The sequence below is a fragment of the Myotis lucifugus genome, unplaced genomic scaffold (assembly GCF_000147115.1).
Source record: "Myotis lucifugus unplaced genomic scaffold, Myoluc2.0 scaffold_86, whole genome shotgun sequence".
In the NCBI taxonomy this organism is placed as follows: Eukaryota; Metazoa; Chordata; class Mammalia; order Chiroptera; family Vespertilionidae; genus Myotis; species Myotis lucifugus.
The window spans coordinates 1260362-1286586 of NW_005871134.1; the positions used below are offsets into that span (position 1 = coordinate 1260362).

Consider the following 26225-nt stretch of genomic DNA (forward strand, 5'->3'; position numbering starts at 1 on the left):
CCTCTGGCAGCCCTCGGGGGATGTCCACTTGCCAGCAGGGAGCAGGCCTAAACTGCAGTTAAACATCCTTAGCGCTGCTGAGGAGGCAGGAGAGGCTCCCACCACCACCGCTGTACTGGCAGCCATCAGCCTGGCTTGTGGTTGAGCAGAGCTCCTCCCATGTGAGAGCGACCTGACTACCAGAGGGAAGCTCCTGCATTGAGAGTCTGGCCCCTGGTGGTCAGTGTGTGTCATAGTGACCAGTCATTCCCAGTCCTTCTGCTGTTAGGGTCAGTTTGCATATTACCCTTTTACTATATAGGATAGAGGCCTGGTGCACGGGTGGGGGCTGGCTGGTTTGCCCTGAAGGGTGGAAGGGTGTCCCGGATCAGGTTGGGGGTCCCGCTTGGGTGCCTGACCAGCCTGGATGAGGGGATGATGGCTGTTTGCAGCTGATCACACCCCCTTCAGGGTGGGGGTCCCCACTGGGGTGCCTGGCCAGTCTGGCTGAGGGGCTGAGGGCCGTTTTCAGGCTGGCGGGTGACTGAAGCTCCCAACCTCTCCTTTTTTTCTTTTTTTTTTATTCTGGGATTTATTTACCTTCTATGGCTGTCACTGGAGCTGAGAGCCGGCTTTAGCTCTGAGGCTCGGCTCCAGCTCTGAGACCTCGGCTGCTGAAAGCAGGAATCTAGGGTTTGTTTGGGTTATATAATTGTAACACTGTTGCGGTCCTGCTCACTCCAGCTCTGAAGGCTGAAAGCAGGTTTCTAGGGTTTGTTTAACTTCTATAATTGCAACATAGTTGCTTAGAGTGCAAGCTCAGAGGCCGGCAGCGGCAGGCGGGGAACCTTGGCTTCCTCTATCACTTGAGCAAGCAAGCCTCCTGTTCGCTTCAGCTGCCTGGCTGCCGGCCGCCATCTTGGTTGGCAGTTAATTTGCATATCTCGCTGATTAGCCAATGGGAAGGGTAGCGAAGTTATGGCTAATTACCATGTTTCTCTATTATTAGATAGGACTAGAGGCCCGGGGCACAAAAATTTGTGCACTTGGGGTGGTCCCTCAGGCCGGCCTGTGCCCTCTCGCAGTCTGGGACCCCTCGGGGGATGACCACCTGCTGGCTTAGGCCCGCTCCCTGAGGGATAGGGCCTAAGCTGGCATTCAGACATCCCTCTGGCAGCCCGGGAGCCCTCGTGGGATGTCCACTTGCCAGCGGATTGCAGACCTAAGCTGCAGTTGGATATCCTTAGCGCTGCTCAGGAGGCGGGAGAGGCTCCTACCACCACCGCTGTACTGGCAGCTGTCAGCCTGGCTTGTGGCTGAGCAGAGCTCCGCCTGTGGGAGCGCACTGACCACCAGGGGGCAGCTCCTGCATTGAGCATCTGACCCCTGGTGGTCAGTGTGTGTCATAGTGACCAGTCATTCCCAGTCATTCTGCTGTTATGGTCAATTTGCATATTACCCTTTTATTATATAGGAGTGCCTAGCCAGCCTGGGTGAGGGGCTGATGGCTGTTTGCAGGCTGGCCACAGCCCCTTCAGTGTGGGGGTACCCCCTGGGGTGCCTGGCCAGCCTGGGTGAGGGGCTAATGGCTGTTTGCAGGCTGGCACAGCCCCTTCAGGGTAGGGGTACCCCCTGGGGTGTCTGGCCAGCCTGGGTGAAGGGTTGATGGCTGTTTGCAGACTGGCCACAGCCCCCAGCCACCCAAGCTCCCAGTGGAGGCTGGCTAGAAGCAGGTATCTGGGATTTATTTTTCTTCTATAATTGAAACTTTGTTGCCATGAGCGGAGGCCACAGCCGGCTCAGAGCAGGCAGGAAGCTTGGCTTCCTCCATAGCCCAGGCAACCAAGTCTCCTGCTTGCTCCAGCTCCATGGCTGCCGGCCGCCATCTTGGTTGGGTTAATTTGCATATAGTCGCTCTGATTGGCTAGTGGGCATGGCTTAGGGCATAGTGAAGGTACGGTCAATTAGCATCTTTGTCTTTTATTAGTGTAGATATATATGGGAACACTGCCTTATAAGCAGTCTGTTGTTGACTGAAACCTCATTATGCATCACATGACTGTATGCGTATTATGAAAAACACTAGACAGTCAGGAGAAAGAGGTGCAAACCTCAATCTTCTCATCCATAAATGGAGTTGTACCAGATGATCAAAGTCCTCCAGCTCTAATATTCAATGTTTATGTCTATGTATGGAGTCAAGTATTTTTCTTATAATAATGACAGCTAATCATGGAATATTAGAATTTTTTAACTGAAAGCAATGATCTAATTCACACTCTCTTAACAAAATGGAAAACTTAGCAACTAAGATGTGATATGAACTGCCCAAGTTCAAATAGAGGCCAAGCAAGAGACCAGACTTCTCATCTTCAAATCCAGGGCTCTTTTGAATGTTTTTTCAAATATCAAATGGATGGACCTAACTTACAAATCAAACCTCCCTTTCTGTATAGCTGTTTCTGGGTTTTGCACCTACACACTGTGACACATCATCCATTCCTAAAACGCAATCCAACAGTTGCCATAGCAACAGAAAGATTATTACTCCTCCTCCCAACACATCCTTTTTCCCCCAACAACTTTATTGAGATGTAATTCACATACCATATGATTCATCCATTTATAGTATACAAATAAATGATGTTAATGATTAATTTTGTCAGAATATACACAACATAAAACTTGTTAAAACCATTTTAAGTGTACATTTCAGTGGCATTAATTACATTCACAACATTGTGCAACCATCAGCACTATTTTCCAATCCATTCTCATGGATTTCAAGTGACTCTTGAAAAAGTCACTCCACTTCCAAATTGCTTTATGGAAAATTTATAATTATAAAAGCAAAGTCTACTATAGTATATATTCTCAATAAAAACAATATTGATCCCAGGGGGGCAAAACTGGTACTTGAGGAAGGCAAAAAAACCTCAGATAATGGTTTATGGTTTTCCACGTCTTAACACTTTCTGATAAAATTTTATTCCTTAGTATTTAACTCCTATTGCTAAAGAGAAAACTTTAAATTAAATTAAAATTAAATTTTTCTCTCTAGGGATATGACCATGAAAAAAAGGTTGAGAAACACTATGCTTTAAATTCAAAAGCAAGCATTGTTACTCAAAACATGAAACACTACCTTAAAACAGTGCTCAAACTGCAAAAAGAGGCTATATCCCACTAAAATCCAAGCCAAGCTGTAAACTGCCTAGCTACCCCTGATTTTATCTTGAACAAGATAATGGAAAAAATTATCATGCAATTTTAATATTTAAATAAAGCAGAAAATCAACACACTAGCTGAAACACTGGTTTTAAATTTACCCTAAATGCTGATAATTAAGAGAAAAGAAAAATTAAGTATAAACAGGGGGGAAAGCAAGTAGCATGGGTAGTGGTTGGGTGTCGAACTATGAACAAGGAGGTCACGGTTTGATTCCTGGTCAAGGGTATATTCCCGGGTTGCGGGCTCCATCTCCAGTGTGGGGCATGCAGGAGGCAGCCAATCAATGATTCTCTCTCATCATTAATGTTTCTATCAGTCTCTCCCTCTCCCTTCTCTCTGAAATCAATAAAAAAAAAAAATTTTTTAAATTATACAGTTTCTAAAAATAAATACAATAAACGGGGGCAATAAAGAGAGAGAGAGAAAAGGGTAGACCTTTTGACATCTAATAGTTTTAATTATCTTTATAGTCTCACTTTGTAAATATCTATCATCTACCTCCTCTTCCTTCTCTCTCCATGAAGATGAGGGCCAGATCCATCTGCCTTTTTCATCACCTGATTCACAGCACCAAGCACAGTTCCTGGTTCATTCAACTATCTGATTAACTAGAATAGGGATAAGAAAATAAAAAAGAAGAAAGAGATGGGGAGAGAGGGAGAAAGGAAAATACAAATATTCTACAGGTAGATAGGGAAAAAAAAGAGAGTTCCTAGAGATGGGAAAGAGAAATTATCTGAACTAACAGTATGTAGGAAAGTGGTGAGAACATGAGATGAAAAAGATGGTGAATGTGGCTTTAGGTTTCAGTTCACTGTGAGAGCCATCAAGTAACATCACTAACCCAAGACAACTTATTTGCAAGTTTTTCCCCCCTTTCTCTTCCTTTCTAGGGAAGAGATGGAATGCTCCCATGGATATTTGTATATAGAAGTAAATAATGTTTATGTGTTTAACTAAAGAAATACCTATATATAGTGATTTTCTAACACCAGACCTCTATAAAGCGCCAGGCTTCTATCCTCATCACATATGATCCATACAGTCTAACTAGAGGCCCAGTGCACGAATTCGTGCATAGATGGGGTCCCTTGGCCTGGCTGGCGATCAGGGTGGGCCAGCCTGCCGGGGGAAGGGACCATGGGAGGTTGGCCGGCTGACCCCACCGCCATCGGGGCCGATCGGGCGGAGAAGGGGGTGGTGGCCAGCAGGCTGGAGGGAGGGATCGCAGGAGGTTGGCCCCAGCAGCAAGCTAACCAACGGCCGATTCCATGAGGAATTGGGCTCCCTCCTCCCTCCTGTCTGGGTTCAGGGTGCAGGTGAACCAGATTCAGGGCTGTCAGGGCCCCAGCAGCAAGCTAACGTATGGCCAATTCTGTGAGGAATCGGGCTCCCTCCTGTCTGGGTTCAGGGTGCAGGTGAACCAGATTCGGGGCTGTCAGGGCCCCAGCAGTAAGCTAACCAATGGCCAATTCCATGAGGAATTGGGCTCCCTCCTCCTTCCTGTCTGGGTTCAGGGTGCAGGTGAACCAGATTCAGGGCTGTCAGGGCCCCATCAGCAAGGTCTAGGTCAGTGCGTGTCACAGCTACTGGCTGGTCATCCGGTCATTTGGGCATAACGGTCACTTAGGCTTTTATAGATAGATAGATAGATAGATAGATAGATAGATAGATAGATAGATAGATGATAGGTTCCCCACCCCATCCCACCCCACCCCCACTTAACTGCAGTTTTGCTTTCTGCCAGTTTCAGTTACCCAAGGTCAACCACAGTAAAAAAATAATAAAGTTCAAAAAATAAACAATTAAAAAGTTTAAATTGCATGCCATACTGAGTAGTGTGATAAAATATCTCATCATCCCACCTCATCCTGCCTGTATATCCTTTGTCAGTGTATCCACCTCATTTAATTTCATCATGTAGGCATTGTACCATCTCACATCATCACAAGAAGAAGGGTGAGTATAGTACAGTAAGATATTTTGAAAGAGACCACACTCACATAACTTTCATTGTAATTCTTATAATTTTTCTTATAATTGTTCTATTTTATTGTTAGTTATTGTTAATCTCTTATGGTTCCTAACCTATTTTGCAGAATTGTGAACTAAAAAGAACTCCATTTCTTTCTTTTTTTAATATATTTTTACTGATTTCAGAGAGGAAGGGAGAGATAGAAACATCGATGAGAATCATTGATTGGGTGCCTCCTGCACGCCCCCTACTGGGGATTGAGCCTGCAATTGGGCATGTTTACTTGACCGGAATCAAACCCGGTTCCCTTCAGTCCACAGGCCCATGCTCTATCCACTGAGCCAATCCGGCTAGGGCAAAAGAACTCCATTTCCTTATGAAAGTTTATATGGTCTTTATTCCCTGGTAACAAGTGATCAGTTCATTTTCTTTCAAATCAACATTCATTTGACAAGCAAAAAATAACTAGATGAGCAACATACTATGTCATCTTATGGTTTCCTGAAGTTGTGACACAAAGCATAATGGAATAGGTTCATTATAATTTCTACAGTTATTTCAACAAATGAGAAAATGTATATGAAAACATTTTATAAACCATAAAGCAATATACAAACCAAAGTTACTGTTATTCACCACCAGATGGTGATCAATGTCTTATTTAAAGCAAAATGCTGACACCTTATTTGGAGCTCAGCCAGCTGACTGTTAAAAATGTTCAATAAAGAAACCAGGGTGTCTGAATAAAATGTTGGTGATTTTTAAGTTTGGTTAGCTGAGACATCAGCAAAACACAAGCAATAAAAAACAGGTTTAGCCTTGCCCAACCAGCATGGTTCGGTGGTTGAGCACCGACCTACGAACCAGGAGGTCACAGTTTGATTCCAGTCAGGGCGCATGCCTGGGTTGTGGGCTCAATTCCCCAGTAGGGGGCATACAGGAGGCAGTCCATTAATGATTATCTCTCATCATTGTTGTTTCTATCTCCCTCTCCCTCTCCCTTCCTCTCTGAAATCAATAAAGATTTTTTAAAAATAGGTTCAGTCTGAAGACTTTGAAAGATTTGTTCCTGTGAACATTTCATAATTCTAGAATTTAAGGCAAAACACATGTTTCTGGCATTTTTATATATTGGTTATTTAACCATTCATACCACCCCACTCCAATGATGATCAATATATGACCAGAAGACTTTGTCCTCCCCAATGTTATTTTAAAGCAAATCCAGATATCATGACTTCATCCCTAAATATTTCACTGTGTATCTCTAAGGGGTAAGGACTCTTTAAAAAATACCATAATGTTAATAGTAACACTTAAAAATTAATAATTCCACCCTGACTAGTGTAGCTCAGTTGTTAGAGTGTTGGCCCATGTACTGAAGGGTCTAAGGCAGTGGTTCTCAACCTTCCTAATGCCGCGACTCTTTAATACAGTTCCTCATGTTGTGGTGACTCCCAACCATAAAATTATTTTCGTTGCTACTTCATAACTGTAATTTTGCTACTGTTATGAATCGTAATGTAAATATCTGATATGCAGGATGTATTTTCACTGTTACAAATTGAACATAATTAAAGCATAGTGATTAATCACAAAAACAATATGTAATTATATACGTGTTTTCCTATGGTATTAGGTGACCCCTGTGAAAGGGTCGTTCAACCCCCAAAGGGGTCGCGACCCACAGGTTGAGAACCGCTGGTCTAAGGTTTAATTCCTGGTCAAAGGCAGGTACCTGGGTTGCGATTCGATCCCCCCCCCAGTCGGGATGTTATGGGAGGCAACCAATTGATGTGTCTTTTTTTCACATGGATGTTTCTCCCCCTCCCTTTCTCCCTTCCTATTTCTAAAGATCAATGAAAAAAATATCCTCAGGCGAGGATTAACAATAAATAAATAAATATTAACAATTCCTTAATGTCATAAAATTTCCAGTCAAGCAAACAACTTTTAAGTACCTTTAGTTAACCAAAAAATGAAGTTGTATTTTATTGCTACCTCTAGTAGCAGATGCTGGCAGCAGCTCACCTTTATCCCCTTAGCACTTTGGGTTCCAGTGCAGGCCAGGGGAGTTAACTGTTTCTGGGAGCAAGCCTTCAACCAATAACTGACAGAAGCTCCTTTACCTCTTGGTTGGGATAAATCTGACATGTGATCTACACTCTCTCAGAGTTCAACAGGAAGATTCAGCTCCAGGTATCAACAAAGTAACTTGGTAATATATCCTGTATTGGCTTTACCCCCCTTCCCAGTCTCACTTCCCCCTCCTTCATCAGTGTTTCTGGCATCACTTTCCAAATAAACTACTTGCACTCACATTTTTGTCTCAAGGTCTGCTTCTTGAGGATTCCAACATAAGACAACCTCTTAGTGTTTCAATGAAAGCTATGGACATCCTAAGAAAATGTAAACAAAAAATTTCTACTAATATGTTCAAAGAGTTTATAGACAACCCAAAAGGCATACAAACATCTCAGCTTAAAGAACCTTTCTTTTCCCTACAAATTCAGGATAGCTGAGATCTTAATTATTTGATTAAGATAATTTTTTATTAAGATAACTGAAAGTATTCCATTGAGATTGTTCAGTTATGTTGAAAAACTTCCCCACCCCTTTCTGCTTCATTTTTGGGAGAAGCATCATCATCTCAATACTTATTCCTATGTTCATAAATTCTCATCTAATCTAATTGAAAATAAGATGCCCTGGCTGGGTGGCATAGCTGGTTGGAGTGTCATAACATACACCAAAAGGTTGCAGGTTCGATTCCTAGTCAGGACATGATTCTTGGTCAGGGCATGTAAGGGAGGCAACCAACTGATGTTTCTATTTCTCTCTCTCCCTTCATCTCTCTAAAATCAATAAAAACATATCCTCCAGTGAGGATTTAAAAAAAAAAGAAAGTAAGATAACTGTTGCCTAAATCTTCTACATTTTAAAGAAAAAACCAAATGTTCCTAGAAAGAGTGGTTTGCTTAAGACTGAGTCCCTTGACAAACCACAAAAGTGAAATTTACAAATATTTTCACATACATATTACTTTCAATGGATTTTTTAAACTGCTGCTGGCCCCAAACAACAACAATACAAGTAAGATAAGGAAGGTACTTGTGGTGTTTTGAAAATTAACTTGGGACTATCATGCTAAAGGTCCCCCTCTGCCCCCGCTGAGCTAACATACATTCCTCTCTTCCCCTTCTGAAAGGATTTCTATACACTCAGTCTCCATTTTGTCACCCACTTGTTCCAGACTCACCAAATCTGACTTCCATTAGTTATATTAAACTAGAGGCCTGATGCACGAAGATTCGTGCAAGAATGGGCCTTCCTTCCTCTGGCTGCCAGCACTGCCTTTGCTTCGGTCAGAGCCGCCTTTCTGCCTTCGTTCCACCTTTCCACCTTCCCACGCTGCCCAGAGGCCTGGAACGGCTGGGGCGCTACAGAACGCCTGTGTCCCACCCCACCCCCGGCCGCTGGGTGCCTGTGTATGCAAATTAACCTGCCATCTTTGTTGGGTTAATTTGCATACTCACTCCTGATTCGCTGGTGGTATGGTCATGAAGGTATGGTCAATTTGCATCTTTCTCTTTTATTAGTGTAGATGAATGCTTTAGTCTTTGTCTTAATTTAGCAGCATGTGACACTGGGACCACTTCTTCCTTAAAACTGAGCCATCCTGTGACACCACTTTTCTGATTTCTCCTTTTATTTCTTCATCCCTTCTAAAATTCCTGCAGCCCTAGCTAGTTTGACTCAGTGGATAGAGCGTCGGCCTGTGGACTGAGGGGTCCCGTGTTCGATTCCGGTCAGGAGCACATGCCTGGGTTGTGGGTTCAATCCCCAGTAGCGGGCGTGCAGGAAACAGCCAATCAATGGTTCTCTCATCATTGATGTTTCCATCTCTCTCTCCCTCTCCCTTCTCTAAAATCAATAAAAATATATTTAAAAAATAAATAAATAAAATTCCTTTGCAGACCTTATGCCTTCCCTTTGAAAGATGGTTCTCTTTTGGGACTTCATTTCTTCTGTTTCCAAATTATCTCATCCATCCCTTTGCTTCAATTTAATATGTTGTCTCACTGTGCTGGTTATGGATATGTTCAAATAACAGAAAACCTTACCAGAGTAGCTTCACAAATAAGAGGTTACTTTTTCTTATATAACAAAAAGTCCAGAATAATGAGTTTCTAGTTTTGATTTAATGGCTCAACAAATCCACCAGACTGAACTTCTTGGAATTCCCAAACATTCCATGCTGTTTATTCACAACTTCAACCTTAGTATGTGCAGTTCCCTCTATCCTCAACCCACTTTTACTCATTCTGAGTTGTTTGGTTGTTGCACCTTAGGAAATAATCCTTTTATTATTCTTTCATATCATTCTTTTACATTATCAGTATTGAGTGCTCCTGCTGAGTGTCCCAAAACACTATCATATATGCCTCTTTGATCACCTCTATCACACATTAAACAGGCCTGTATCTTCAGCACCTAGGACAGTGTCTATCCCATATACATCTGAGACTTATTCAATGAATGAACTTGGACTTCAAAAAAAAGTTTTTCATAAAAACGAATTTCTCCTAACCCATAAACAATAATACACATTTTTTTTACTCATACTTAAGAAACCAGATAGAGCCAGAACCGGTTTGGCTCAGTGGATAGAGCGTCGGCCTGCAGACTGAAAGGTCCTGGGTTCGATTCCGGTCAAGGGCATGTACCTGGGTTGTGGGCACATCCCCAGTAGGAGATGTGCAGGAGGCAGCTAATCGATGTTTCTCTCTCATCGATGTTTCTAACTCTCTATCTCTCTCCCTTCCTCTCTGTAAAAAATCAATAAAATATATTAAAAAAAAATTAAAAAAAAGAAACCAGATAGAAACACAACAAAGTTCTAAAACCACGAAACAAAACGTGCATTTATGCCACCCAATCAACTATACCCTTGCTATCAACTCACAAGTAGCCAGCTATACACTGGCTTTTATGAGTAAGCTTACTAACATGACAAGAGAACAGACTAAGGGAAGTAAAATATAAGCAAAACAGAACAGACCATTAACTTGTAACACCCTTCTCAGTTAACCCATTCCCAGCCTCAAGAACCACAAATATGTCCCTATAGATTCGTCTTTTCTAGAGTTTCATATAAAGAGAATCATACTGCACACACTCATTTTGTCTGGCTTTTTTCACTCAGCATAATGTTTTGAGATCTACTCATGTTTTGCATTTACCAGTAGTTCATTTCTTTTTAATGTGACAAGTAAATCCATTGTAAAATATATATGTTCATCCAATCATCTGGTGAACGTTTGGGTTATTTCTAGTTTAAGAAAGGCTATGAACATTTGTGAGCAAATACATACATTTTTGTTTCTCCTGGGTAAACAGTAGTGGGAACTGATGAGTTATATGGTTAGATGTGGGTTTAACTTAAGACACTCCCAAATGTTTTGCCAAAGTAGTTGCACTATTTAATTTTCTCACCATTATTGCATAAGATTTCCAGTTGATTCACATCCTCACCAACATTTAAGTTATTTTCAATCATTTTTAAAAGAATGTGTTTTCCACTGTGTTGGGTAGCGTGTGCCAGAATTGTCAATAACATCCAGTTTGTTGATAACACTGTTCATGTCATCTATATTCTGACTGGTTTTCTGTCTAGTTGTACTATCAATTACTGAGAGAGAAGTGTTGAAGTTCCAGTTATAACTTTAGATTATTTTTTTTCAGAGAGTGAAAAAGGGGGAGGAAGAGAGAGAGAAAGAAGGAGGGGGCATGAAAAACATCGATTTGTTAGTCCATTTATTTATGCATTTTTGGTTGCTCCTTGTATGTAACCCAGGCTCTTTTAAAAAAATTTTTTATATCAGGGAAAATGTATTTTATATTTATTCACATATTTATCATTTCTTGTACTCTTCATCTCTGTCTAGATCCAAGCTATCACCTGATTCATTTTCCTTTATCTGAAGATGTCACTTGTAGCCCGGCCAGTGTGTCTCAGTGGCTGAGTGTTGACTTATGAACCAGAAGTCACGGTTCCATTCCCAGTCAGGGCACATGCCCAGGTTTTGGGCTCGATCCCCAGTAGGGAGCGTGCAGGAGGCAGCCGATCAATAACTCTCTCTCATCATTGATGTTTCTCTCTCTATCCCATTCCCTTCCTCTCTGAAATCAATAAAAATATATTTTTAAAAAATTCGTTTTTGCCCTGGCTGGTTTGACTCAGTGGATAGAACATCAGCCTGTGGACTGAAGGGTCCCAGGTTCGATTCTGATCAAGGGCACATGCCCGGGTTGCCAGCTTGATCCCCAGTAGGGGGCGTGCAAGAAGCAGCCAATCAATGATTCTCAGCATTGATGTTTCTATCTCTCTCTCCCTCTCCCTCCCTCTCTGAAATCAATGAAAGTATATATATAAAAAAAATTTTTTTTTAAAGATGTCACTTATAGTACCTGTCAGCTAGCTAGTAACATTCTCTGGATTTATTTGTCTGAAAATGTTTTTATTACACCCACATTTTCAAAGGATATTTTCCTGGACACATATGTTAACAGTTCTTTTCATTCAGTACTTAAAAAATGCTTCATGCCCTAACCCAGCCGTGGGCAAACTACGACCCGCGGGCCGGATTCGGCCCGTTTGAAATGAATAAAACTAAAAAAAAAAAAAAAAAAAGACCGTACCCTTTTATGTAATGATGTTTACTTTGAATTTATATTAGTTCACACAAACACTCCATCCATGCTTTTGTTCCGGCCCTCCGGTCCATTGTGGCCCTCGAGTCAAAAAGTTTGCCCACCCCTGCCCTAACTGGTTTGGCTCAGTGGATAGAGCATCAGCCTGCAGACTGAAGGGTCCCAGGTTTGATTCCGGTCAAGGGCATGTACTTTGGTTGAGGGCACATCCCCAGTAGGGGGTGTGCAAGAGGCAGCTGATCAATGTTTCTCTTTCATTGATGTTTCTAACTCTCTATCCCTCTCCCTTCCTCCCTGTAAAAAAAATCAATAAAATATATATATTTTTTAAATGCTTCATTATCTCCTAGTTAGCATAGTTTCAGACAAGAAGTCTTCATTGTTTCTCTGTATGTAATGTCTTTTCCTTTAGTTGCCTTCAAACTTCTCTAACACTAGTTTTTAGGAGTTGACTATGTCTTGGTATTTTGTGTTTGTCCTGCTTTGGGTTTGTTAAGATTACTGAATCTGTGAGTTTATCATTTTCATCAAATTTGGAAACTTTTGAGTCATGATTTCTTATAATACTTTTGGCTCCATCCTCCTTGTAAGATGTCAACTACACTTTATTAAACCTGCTTGGTATTTTTCCACAAACCAATGAATTATTTGATTGTTTTCAGTTTTCTTTCTCAGCTTCATTTTAAGATAAAGGCTACTACTGTATCTTCAAGTTCACTGGTCTGGTCTTCTGCATTGTATAATATGTTGTTAAATACTTTCAATTATTTTTAAAAATCTCAGACACTTATTTTTCATCCCTAGAAGTTCCATTTGGTTCTTTTTATATATCCCATTTGTCTGCTCATTAGATTCATATTTTTCTTTAAACACATTTATTAGTTATAATAGCTATTTTAACATCCTGTCTGCTACCTCCATCACTTCTGTGATTTTCCAATCTGTTTCTTTGGACTGATTTTTCTCCTGATTATGGGTTACACTGGACCCACTTCTTGGCATGTCTAGAAATGCTGGAAAATATCAATGTTAGACTATGGTTATTGAGTGTTTTGAGATCATTCCATAAAAACTGGTAGGCGGGAAGGATGCCATGGTAGTTACAAGGCTCATCTCTTTTATTTCTCTCTCAGGGAGCACAGTCCTTCCTACTCTGCTTATGGTATAATATCTAAAAAGAGATGGTTTGTATATTTTAGTCCAGTTTACTAGCTGTCTATAACAAGAGGGTAAAGACTCCTTATTACTCCATCATGGCCAGAGATGGACTTCCTAATTTTTAAAATAAAATTAAAGACATATGTATTTGAGTAGATCATGTGAATTTAAAGAAAAATAAATTAAAAATGGATCTTTTAACTAGACCACCAACTTACACCATACACAAAAATAAACTCAAAATGGATAAAGGACTTAAATGTAAGACGGGAAACCATAAAAATACTAGAGGAATCCAAAGGCAACAAAATCTCAGACATATGCCGAAGCAATTTCTTCACCTATACAGCTCCTAGGGCATTGGAAACTAAAGAGAAAATAAACAAATGAGACTACATCAAAATAAAAAACTTCTGCACAGCAAAAGAAACCATCAACAAAACAACAAGAAAACCCACTGCATGGGAGAACATATTTGCCAATGTTATCACCAATAAGGGTTTAATCTCCAACATTTATAGGGAACTCATACAACTTAACAAAAGCAAGATAAACAATCCAATCAAAAAATGGGCAAAGGACCTAAATAGACACTTTTCAAAAGAGGACATTCAGAAAGCCAAGAGACATATGAAAACATGCTCAAAGTCACTAATCATCCGAGAAATGCAAATCAAAACAACAATGAGGTACCATCTCACACCTGTCAGAATGGCTATCATCAACAAATCAACAAACGACAAGTGCTGGAGAGGATGTGGAGAAAAAGGAACACTTGTGCATTGCTGGTGGGAATGCAGACTGGTGCAGCCACTATGGAAGACAGTATGGAGTTTCCTCAAAAAGTTAAAAATGGAACTCCCATTTGACCCAATGATCCCACTTCTAGGAATATATCCCAAGAAAACAGAAACACCAATCAGAAAGGATATGTGCACCCCTATGTTCATAGCAGCACAATTTACCATAGCTAAGATCTGGAAACAGCCTAAGTGCCCACCGGCAGATGAATGGATTAGAAAACTGTGGTACATCTACACAATGGAATACTATGCTGCTGTAAGAAAGAAGGAATTCTTACCATTTGCAACAGCATGGATGGAACTGGACAGCATTATGCTAAGTGAAATAAACCAGTCAATGAAAGAAAAATACCACATGATCTCACTCATTTATGGATAATTAAGGCCATTATAAACTGATGAGCAAAAATAGATACAGAGGCAGAGCAACATCGAACAGACTGTCAAACTACAGTGGGAAGGCCGGGGAGGGTTGGGGGGGGGGGGTGGGTAAGAGATCAACCGAAGGACTTGTATGCATGCATATAAGCATAACCAATGGACACAAGACACTGGGGGGTATGGGAGGCTAGGGGAAGGTCAAGGGGAGAAAAAAAATGGAGACATATATAATACTCTTTGTAATACTTTAAGCAATAAAACAATTAAAAAAACAACAACTGTACAACTTCAAAAAAATGGATCTATTTTTATACATGAACTATCTAAAAAGAAACAACAGGCATATCATATACTGGTTTTTAACATTTCAAGAAAATGGGGGGCGGAGGCTAATATCAGATCCTTTAAAACAACTTTAAAGATAAATATTATTGTCTCCATTTTGATGAAGATCAGAAGTTAATACCTTTCCCAGGTGACACAAATATCAAGTGGAAAGGTTAAGATTCTAAACCAGCTAACATTAAAGACCATTTTAAAAAATCTATACCCTATACCAAGGCAGGGATGGGGGAGGGGTGGAATTAACCAAAGATCTTATATGCATATTACAGGCCTGTTAGATTTGTGCAATAGGCCTTCCCTTCCCCTGGCTGCCGGCACCGGTTTTCCTCTGGCACCCGGGACCCAAGCCTTCGCTCCAGCCGGAGCTGCCTTCAAGCCTTTGCTGCTCCGGCCGGAGCCGCCTTCAGTCTTTGCTCCGCCGCTTGCGCCTACGTATGCAAATTAACCGCCATCTTTGTTGGTGGTTAATTTGCATATCTCGCTGATTAGCCAATGGGAGGCGTAGCGAAGGTACGGTCAATTACCATGTTTGTCTATTATTAGATAGGATATGCATAACCCATGGACATAGAATAGTGTGGTGAAGGCCTGGGGGGCCAAAGGGGGGAGCAAGGTGGAAGGGTTCAATGGGGAGAGGGGAAGAGGGGACATCTGTAATACTTTCAACAATTAAAAAAACTCTATACCACATTGTTTCCCATTATTTCTCACTAGAGATACTGCATGGGATTTGGTTTACCAAACTACCAAGCTTAATTATTAAACTATCCTGTGTTTTACTTAGCCAGGTTATTATTAACTATCAATCAGAATATCTGATCAGCATGGTAAAAAAATTTACCACACTAAGGTGAGAATATTTCATATAAAGGTAATGATACAATGTCATTGCTAGCCTATTCGACATTTTGGCAAATAGATGTATATTTATTTAAATTTAAAACTGGTATCCTATATAATAAAAGCCTAATATGCTAAGTGTCCGACCATTCGATCATTCAACCAGTCGCTATGTCGCTAACTGACCTCCAGGGGGCAGACGCTCCAACTGGTAGGGTACCTTGTTGCTGGGGTTCAGCCAATCGGGACTTGGCCAGCTGGGCCGGACCTGCCCTGGAGCCCTTCCTCGGTCCCTCCTCAATCAGCCAATTTCCCATGGTCCCTCCCAGGTCGGTGGCTACAATCGTGCACTGGTGGGGTCCCTTGGCCTGGCCTGTAGGGATTGGACCAAAACTGGCTCTCCTACATCCCCCGAGGGGTCCTGGATTGTCAGAGGAAAAAGGCCAGGCTGAGGGGCCCCACTGGTGCACGAATCTGTGCACCGGGCCTCTACTTTTAACATATTTTAAATGGCTTGGTTGTGATTCATTCAAGCCAATGAATCCTTAAGGAAAGCATATATTTCCTATTTCATGTAAGCAGACATTATGTTCACCATGTAATGTTGGAGACCACTAGAATGTAAGTTCCATTAAAGTTTTATTCATAAGACATAGAGAAGATTTAGCATACAGTAGGTGGGCAATAAAAGGGACCCATAATTTTAATTCTCTAAAAGTAGAATGACAGAGATACATTACATCAAGATGGTAGGCTGACCTTGCTGTCCAAACCCCTTAAAATGACAGGCTGACCTTGCTGCCCAAACCCCTTAAAATGACAGTGAAAAAAGTAATGGGCTTACGTCTCTAGTAAATATGGAGTAACAGGGACTATTACCTGCCTGAAACAACATGAAACAAAATATATGAAACAATGGCAATTAAGACATTATACAAGAGGCAACAAAAGAGAGTGAACAGTGATATATGAAAGATGAGAAACAAAGATCAACCCTACAACTGCCCCAGCTGCTATCTAGGTAAAGAGGCAAAGAGGAAGGAACATAAAATACTCAGGAATAAATGAGACAGGAGATGTAGAAGACCTATACAGTGAAAACTGCAAAACACTAAGAAAAACTGAATAAAACCTAAATAAATGGAGCAATGTACCAGGCTCATGTATCAGAAGACTCAATATCTTCAGGTGTCAATTTTCCCCAAATTCATCTGCAGATTCACCATAATCCCAATAAAAGTTCCAGGAAACTTTTATGTAGAAATTTGTAAGCTTAGTCTAAAATTCATATGGAAATGCAAAGAACCTATGATAGCTAAAACACCCTTTATTTTTTTTAAATATATTTTATTGATTTTTTTACAGAGAGGGATAGAGAGTTAGAAACATCGATGAGAGAGAAACATCAATCAGCTGCCTCCCTCACACCTCCTACTGGGGATGTGCCCACAACCAAGGTACATGCCCTTGACTGGAATCGAACCTGGGACCTTTCAGTCCGCAGGCCGACGCTCTATCCACTGAGCCTAACCGGTCAGGGCTAAAACACCCTTTAAAAAGAACAAAGTTGAAGGACTTAAATTATCTGACTTCAAGACTTATTACAAAGCTAGAGTTTAAGTCAAGGCAATGAGAACTGGCCTCAAGATACACAAACAGATCACTGAAACAGAATGTAGGATCCAGAAATAGACCTATTATAGACAATTAACTCTTGGGGGGAAAAATGTTACTGAAATAAAATTTACATAACATAAAACCCACCATTTTAAGCATTTACAATTCAATGGGTTTTAGTATATTTACAGTATTGTGCAACCATCAACCCTAATTATGATATATTTTCATCAACCCAGAAATAAATCTTATTCCTTCCAATTTCCCCACCTCAATCCATGTCAACCACTAATCTACTTTCTGTCTCTATGGATTTGCCTAATTTGGAAATTTAATATAAATAAAATCATACTCAATGAAACCAAAAGTTGGTTGTTTAAAAAGAACAGAAGTGACAAAGCTTTAGCTTGATTAATGAAGAAAAATAGAAAAAAGACTCAAATTACTTAAGTCTGGAATAAAAGGAATATTCTAATGACCTCACAGAAATAAAAGAATTAGTAAGAAAATACTATTTACAAATGAATGCCGACATATTAGATAACCTAAATGAAACAGACAAATTCCTAGAAACTACCAAAAGTTACTCAAGAAATACAGAATCTGAATACCCAGAAGGTATTCAAATAAAAAGATTAAGTCAGTAATCAAAAAACTTACCCCAAAGAATAGCCCAGGACCAGATGGCTTCACCGGTTAATTCTACCAAATATTTATAGAAGAATTAACACCAATCCTCAAACGCCTCCAAAACACAGAAAAGGATGCAATACTTCCCAACTCACTCTAGGAGGCCAGCATTACCCTGATACCAAAACAGACAAAGAAATCACAAGAAAACTATAGATAAATATCCTTTATGAATATAGACACAAAAATCTTGAACAAAATACAAGCAAACTGAATCCAGCTACATACTAAAGAAATTACATAAAATGACCCAGTGGGATTTATCCCAGAAAAATGTAAGGGTTCAAGAACAGGGACTAGTCATGCCAGAAAGACCAATAAGTTGGGGTTTTGATCCACATGATATCAGCCCCACTTCTGTGGAGGGAAAGGGACAGGAGGTTGAGTTCAATCACACGGCCAAAACTCCACTAAAAACTCTGCTACAACCGAAGGTCACTGGAGGTTCCAGACTGGTGAATACATTGATGTGCTGGGAGGGTGATGCGCCTGATTCCACAGGGAGAGAGCATGGAAGCCCTATGCTGAGACCTTCCCAGATTTTGCCCTTTATGTCTCTTCATTTGGCTGGTCCTAATCTGTATCCTTTAAATAAAGCCATAATCATAAAAACAGCACTTTATTGTGTTCTGTGGGTAGTTTTAGCAAATTATCAAACCTGAAAGGAGTCAAGGGAACTTATAGCTGGCATCTGACATGGGGGCTGTCTTATTGGTGACTGTACCTTTCCACCTGTGGAATCTGACTCTAGTTTCAGGTGGCTAGAGTCAAAATTGAATGGTATTGCAGTTGGTGTCAGAATAAAAGCCAACCAAGAATTTTTGTAAAATTTGATATGGTGATTCTAAAATTCTAATGAGACAGGAAATAAGGGCAGGAAATAACCAAAAGCTTTTCAAAAAAGAACAACAAGGTAGAACTTGCCTTATCAGATAGAATGACTTAAATTAAAGCTATAGTAAATAAAACCATGTGGTTAAGAAAACATCAATGTAACAAATAGAGAGCCTAGAAATAGGCCCACACATACATGGAAATTGGTATATGAGAGGTGGCATTACAAATTAGTGAAGGGGGAAAAAACCTCACACATTACCCAAAATTAAATTCCAGCAGGTTTAAGGCTATAACTTGAAAAACAAAACTTTTAGAAGAAAATACAGATGAGAGTCTTCAGAATCATAAAAAGGTGTTTTTTTAAAACAGCATAAAGTGTAATTGTAAATAAATAAATAAATAAATAAAAGATTGACAATTATACTACACTGACATTTTAAAGTTTGGGTCAACAGGAAATACTATAAAAATAGTAAAAATGGTAAGCAATATTGAGATATTTACATTGCAAATAAAAATGACAAAGAACTAACATCAAAATAAAGAACTGCTACAAACAATGAAAACAGATAACCACAAAGAAAATGGGGAAGGCTGTTTTAAAAAGATGATTCACAGAAGGGAAACTGAATGGCTGGAAAAACATGAAAAAATGTTCAACCTTATCACAGTAACAATAAGAAACTAATTCATAACCACATTATCAAAAACTTAAAAGTCTAATAATACCAACTGTTGACTATCTAGATAAATGGGAACCCTCATACACTGCTGGCAGTGTATAAACTGATAAAGCCAAGAGCAATCTGGCTATACTAAGGCTAATATATACCTTCAGCTCAGCAATTCCACCTCTAGGCAAAACCACTAGAAAGGTCATTACAGCATTTCTCTTAACAGCACAAAAATAAACAAAATAAACCTAAATATTCAATTTTTAAAAAAAATTACAGTATTTTCATGTAATAGGATACTATACAGCAGTTAAAGTAAAGAACTAAAATAACATGCACCAACAGGAGTATATTTCAAAAACAGTATTTAAGGGGGAAAAAGGATGTTGTAGAGGAATGAATGAGTACAGTATTATACCATTTACATATAAAGTTTTAAAGCATGTAAACCCATATTATGTATCATTTATGGATACATAAATATATACTCTTAGTATAAAACTGTTTGTGGAAACAATAAACTCCAAAATGGAGGACAGTGGTTGCCTGTGGGAATGGAGGAAAGAGAATCAGAACAGCAGTAACACCCAGAGGACTTTAAATAAATCTGTAATTTGTAAAAGCAAAAGCAAGGATATTGAAAGAAAAGGAACATCCTAAAAAAGTTCAGAACTTCAGGGATTAAAAAAAAAAAGCCATGAAAATCTTTCAGGAAAGAAAAGAAACTCACTTACAAAGGAACAAGAATCAGATTGACAGATTTCTCATCAGCAACAGTGGATGCTAGAAGATAAAAGAGCAATATTGTCAAAGTTCTGGGGGGAAGTTATTTGAACACTGGAAAACTGTATTCAATCTAAATGGGCACTCAGAAAAGGGGGCAAAATAAATATATTTTCAGACATGCAAGAACTCAAAGTTCACCACTTAGAAACCCTGTTTGAAAAAAGAATGTAATATAGCAAAAGAATTAATCTAAGAGAAAATGTGGGAATCAAAAACAATGGTGAGCAAATAAACTGTTAAAACATAGTTTAATTTAAATCATTGTTGAAGAACATACAAATAAATGAAGGACAAAATGGAACTAAAATCCCAGGTAGTTAATATATGGCAGGTTGAGTGTGGGACTGAGAGGCAGGGTCAGGGAGGGAGCCTATTAAGGTTCTTATATTGCTTTGCGTAAATTACAGTTATTAAAGCAATTTACTGTGCTCTAGTATCAATCTTAGAGAAAATCTCCCAATATTAATTTCCTTATAGACAGATTATTTACATTATTGATAATTCTAGCTTAAGAAATATATATAATTTCTTTAAGTGCTAACATTTTGTCTTTCAAGACATGGACTTCACTAATTAAATGGCCTGAGACCAGACTCAAGTAACATTACAGGTTTGAGTTACCACATAGTGTCTAATACCATGTATATCAGTTGGAGAAAGTCACCCCTGATATGGAATTCAACTCAAATATTTCTGATAAATTAGTCAAGAATTATTTAGCAATCAACCTACACAAAAACACACATTTACTTATGTACTTCCCATCTATATAAGGTACTCAATCCACACAATATATTTTACGTATCTATTCTCAATTGAGAATGGCATTTCAATTTGAAGTTCCATTTCTTTGTAGGGAGGGGGGAAACAGAAAAAATATTCAACAAACTACCAAATCTTTAACCAGAAGAACACAGCAATCTCTAAAATTATAAGAAAATTTTTAAAAATACCTCAGTTAAAAAAGCTTTACTTATGAAAGAATACAATTAAACACCAATGCCAAGATAGTTTAATAAAGTTAATTACCTTAAGTACATGAATAATGTACTCTAAAAATTGCCCTTAACAAAATGTTAAATACACATTTTACATATGTATAGCAACTTAAATAATTCACAAAAACAAAAAAGCGGTAAAATAAAATTAGATTTGCCTTAATCTGTTTATTCAAAGTAAGCTTTTAGTGAGCTATAAACTTAACAAAGCTAGTTCTTCAAATAGTGCTTGTATATGTTTATTAGAATTCTGAATTTTTAAAAATAGGAAGTCACACCCATTCTCCATAAGCCCTAGAGGATGTCGGATAGCCGGTTTCAGCCCTATCCCCGCAGGTTTGATCCAGACAGGAGGGAGTCCGATCCTATGCACTGAGCATCTGTCTCCTGGTGGTCAGTGTGTGTCATAGCTACTGGTCATTCTGTCATTTGGTCGTTCGGTTGCTTAGGCTTTTATATATATAGACTGGTGAGATATGAATTGGGGCAAAGGCTGTGGGGAGTGAGAAGAAAGGCTAAATCTGAGATTTTGTAGGTAGAATTGATGTGAAGGGTCTTTGAGTAAGAAGAGTTTAGTATGATTTCTAAGTTTCTGACTTAGAGAGTGAGGAGTTAATAGTTCATTTTATTGTGAAAAGAAGAGATGGCCAAAAAGTCCAGGGGTCCCGGATTGCAAGAGGCCTCTAGTAATATTATAACAACCTCTAGCTGATTTCCCTATCCTCAAGCTGCCCATTCTGCTTTTCCAACAACTCAAAAAATTTTAGTATCAGAAATAAAAATTTCAGGCCCGACTGGTGTGGCTCATTGGTTGAGCACTGACCCAAGAACCAAGCGGTCCTGAGGTGGGGACACATGCCCAAGTTGCAGGCTCAATCCCCAGTAGGGAGCATGCAGGAGGCACTGGATTGATGTTTCTCTCTCTCTCCCTCCCTTTCCTTTCTTCTCTCTCCAAGGTCAGTAAAAACATTTTAAAAAAAGAAAAGACTTCAAGGTATTTATAACTCATGTGTCCCAATCTAATTTTCTCACATGGTCTGAAGTTCCTCAACCATAAATCTTTTAGAAACATAATGCCTAAAGTTAACAACTGCCTGGACAATACAGAATATTTCACACTTCTATGACTTTTCCCATGCTGTTCCCTACCTGGAATGCTTTTCCATCTCCTATTCAACCATTCAAATTTCCATAATGACTACAGTGATGCTTTGATATGTCCTGGAAAAAAGTTAGATACTTGCTCTTTTCTGTTTCCAAAGCAATTACACTTCTATATCATTTTTTACATAACTAGATTCATGCAAATATGACCATGTAAACATGATACAAATATATGCTGTTTACAAGAGACACACTTTAGAATTAAAGACAAAGGAAGTTAAAAGGATGGAAAAAGATATACCATGAAAAGCAGTAACCAAAAGACAACTGGAGTGGCTACAGTAACATTGAGACAAAGTAGACTTTAAGACAAAATTTGAAGTAAAGTACCAGGTGACAACAGACATTCCTGGCTACACATCAGAATTGCCGATGCCCTTTTTTTCCCCTCTTAGTGCTTGTCAAGACTGACTGCACTCCTCTTTCCTTTACTGCCCCCACCTTCCCAGGTCAGTCTACACTATGGGTTTTGGAGACCTGAGAAGTCCCACCAACCTCCAGGTGCTCAACGACTACCTGAGGGACAAGAGCTACAGCGAGGGGTATGTGCCATCACAGATGCTGCAGTATTTGAAGCAGTCTCCAGCCCAACACCTACTTGTATCATCCCCCACATTGGTATAATCATCACATCAAGTCTTATGAAAAGGAAAAGGCCAGCTTGTCAGGAGTAAAGAAAGCTCTGAGCAAATATGGCCCTGCTAATGTGGAAGATACCACAGGAAGTGGAGCTACGGACAGTAAAAACAATTATGACAGTGATCTCTTTGGATCTGATGAGGAAGAGCAAAGCAAACAAGTGAAGAGGCTAAGAGAAGAACACCTTGCACAGTATGAGTCAAAGAAAGCCAAAAAAGCTTCTCTTTGCCAAGTCTTCCATCTTATTAGATGTGAAACTTTGGGATGACAAGTCAGATATGGCAAAAGTAGAGCATTGTGTCAGGAGCATTCAAGCAGAGAGCTTGGACTGGGGCTCTTCTAAACTGGTTCCTGTGGGGTATGGAATTTAAAAACTTCAAATGCAGTGTACAGTAGAAGATAGCTGAAACAGATGCACTGGAGGAGCGGATCATGGCTTTTGAGGGCTTTGTGCAGTCAATGACTATGGCTGCTTTCTGCAAGATCTAAAACCCATCATGGATCATTGGCCTTAAAAGCATGAAAGAAAAAAAAAAAGAATTTCTGATGCCAGGGCCCCGATCTCCAAATATTCTGATTTTATGGATTATGACAAGGCCAAGGCATCAGTATTTTTCAAAAGGATTCCCCCTAATGTGTAGCCAGAAATAATTGATTAAATTACCTGAGTATACTAAAGGTTGAAAAACACAAAGCTAAAAGGAAAAAACAAGGCCACTTCTTTACTTAGGGTGAATGGAATTCATAACAGTAGGGGAACGCCTTTGATGACCTACTGCACAAAACTTTACAATATAGGAGATGGGGTCTTACTTCAAAAAGATTCAAAAGAATTATTTCCAAGTCTGAGGAACATTACGGTCCTAAGCAATGATGAACCAAAGAGATTCTTTTTTAAAAATATATTTTTTTATTGATTTCAGAGTAGAAGGGAAAGGAGAGAGAGACAAAAACATCAATGATAAGAATCATTGATTGGCTGCCTCCTGCATGTCCCCTACTGGAGATCGAGTCCGCAACCCACAGGAATCAAACTGTGACTTCCTGGTTCAAAGGTTGATGCTCAACCACTGAGCAACACTGGCTGGGCCAGGTAAAGATTCTTGTTCAAGGCATTCAATTGTATCTATAAATTTGCAGTTCTTTACTCTTAATATACACATATCTCAGCATCCCATTATAATAGTATATGTTTTATAATAATGCTCATACTAGCCCTGACCGGTTTGGCTCAGTGGATAGAGCGTCAGCCTGCAGACTCAAGGGTCCTCGGTTCGATTTCGGTCAAGGGCATGTACCTTGGTTGCGGGCACATCCCCAGTGGGGAGTGTGCAGGAGGCAGCTGATCGATGTTTCTTTCTCATCGATGTTTCTAACTCTCTATCCCTCTCCCTTCCTCTCTGTAAAAAATCAATAAAATATATTTTTAAAAAATAATGCTCATAATAATATAATTAGAACTTTTAAAAGTAAAATAGCATATACGAGTAGAAAAGCATGCTATAATCTGACTCAGAAGCCTAAGAGTTCAGATCATTGCTCAGTGTTCAGACCAAGACCATGGTACTGAGGATCATAGTACAATCATAAGATCATAGCTGAGGGGACAGTCCAGTGGTCAAGAACTAGGGCTCTTGAAGCCAGATTTACCCAGTTTTAAATTCCCACAGCACTATAAACTATCATTATATTATCAAATGTTCCTCCAACTCTTTAATGCTGTGTAACCAGACAAGTTACTTTACCTCTAAGATGTAAGTTCTTTATAAAGTGAAAGTAGTTACAGTAATAGAGTGGTTGTGAGGATTAAATAATCTTGGTAGAAGACCCAGGCATATGCCCCGACTGGGAATCAAACCATGACCTCCTGGTTCATAGGTTGACGCTCAGCCACTGAGCCACTCTTTTAAGTTCTACTTTCAATTAATACATCCTTTCCCGTCTGAATCCATGGCATCATCATTCATCCAACCTAATTTTCACCAAGACCTGGGGCTGCTATCTCCAAATCAGATTTTAAATTAGTCCACTTGGATGAGACCTTTGAGGTCAGTATAATAGCAACATTACAACAATTCTTACCCTATTGCCAATTACTATCTCACTTGCCCACGCCCCCATCGTAGCCTTGCCTTATGATGCAGATTGTTACCTAAAAAAATTAAAATAAAACTGCCTTATGACCCAGTGATTCCACTTCTGGGAATATATTCAAAGAAATCCCAAACACTAATTGGAAAGAATATATGCCACCCTCCCCCATGTTCATTGCAGTGTTATTTACAAAGCCAGGATTTAAAAGCAGCCCAAGTGCTCATCAGTAGATAAGTGGATAAAAAAAAGCTGTGGTACATTTACACAAGGGAATACTACTGGGCCATAAAAAAGAAGGAAATCTTACCCATTGCCACAGCATGGATGGACTTGGAGAGCACTATACTAAGTGAATAAGCCATTCAGAGAAACACAAGTATTATATGATTTCACTCAATGTGGAATCTAATGAACAAAATGAACTAACAAGAAAAACAGAGAAAGACTTACAGAGAACAGGATAACAGTTGGGATGGGGGCTTGTGGGGAAGTGCAGTGATTGAGCAAAAAAGAGAAAAAACTCATGGACAGGTACAACAGTGTGGTGATTGCAGGGGATGGTAGGAGGTGGAGGAGGGTATGGGGGGATAAATGGTTATGGAAGGAGACTTTACTTGTGGCGGTGAGCACAAAATACAGTGTACAGATGATGTGTTGTGGGATCATGTACATGAAACCTATATAATTTTGTTAACCACTGTCACCCAAATAAATTAAATAAAAAGGAAAAACAAAACCAAAAAGAAAAATATCCCCACAATGTTTATTGTACTTGCATATAGCAGATACTTAATACACATATTAAATAAAGTAGCTAATAAATGCTTACCTTTTAAAAAATATTTCTATTGATTTTTAGAGAGAGAGGAAGGAGAGAGAACCACCTATGTGAGAGCACAACAATGATAGGCTCCTGCATGCCCCCTTACCAAAGATCCAGTTCACAACCCAGGCATATGCCCTGACCCAGAATCAAATGGGCAACCTTTCAGTGCACAGAATGACATCCAACCAACTAAACCACACCAGCCAAGGCAATGCTTGAACAGAAACTTCAAGGCAAACTTCTTAGTAATTAAAAAACAAGTTAGTCAATTTGCATTAACCAGCCCCATTTAGCCAGAAAAATCCTTCTGTTCCTGTTATCTCCAATTCTGGGACAATGCCAGCAACCTCCCTCCAAACCTCCATAACTTTTGGTTACCTCAATTTTGTGATATACCAACAAGGATGGAGAAGAAATACATTTCTCTCTTTCCATCTACCAAATGCCTAAAGAATGTTTCTTTTATCAAAGGT

The 26225-nt window shown here is 39.5% G+C and overlaps 1 protein-coding gene and 1 pseudogene across 7 annotated transcripts in view; one reads left to right on the forward strand and one right to left on the reverse strand.

The window, feature by feature from the left end:
* Positions 1-26225, reverse strand: part of RSF1 (remodeling and spacing factor 1) — a 118632-nt gene that overhangs the window by 86187 nt on the left and 6220 nt on the right. The window lies entirely within an intron of this gene.
* LOC102424932 lies at positions 22476-23736 on the forward strand (annotated as a pseudogene).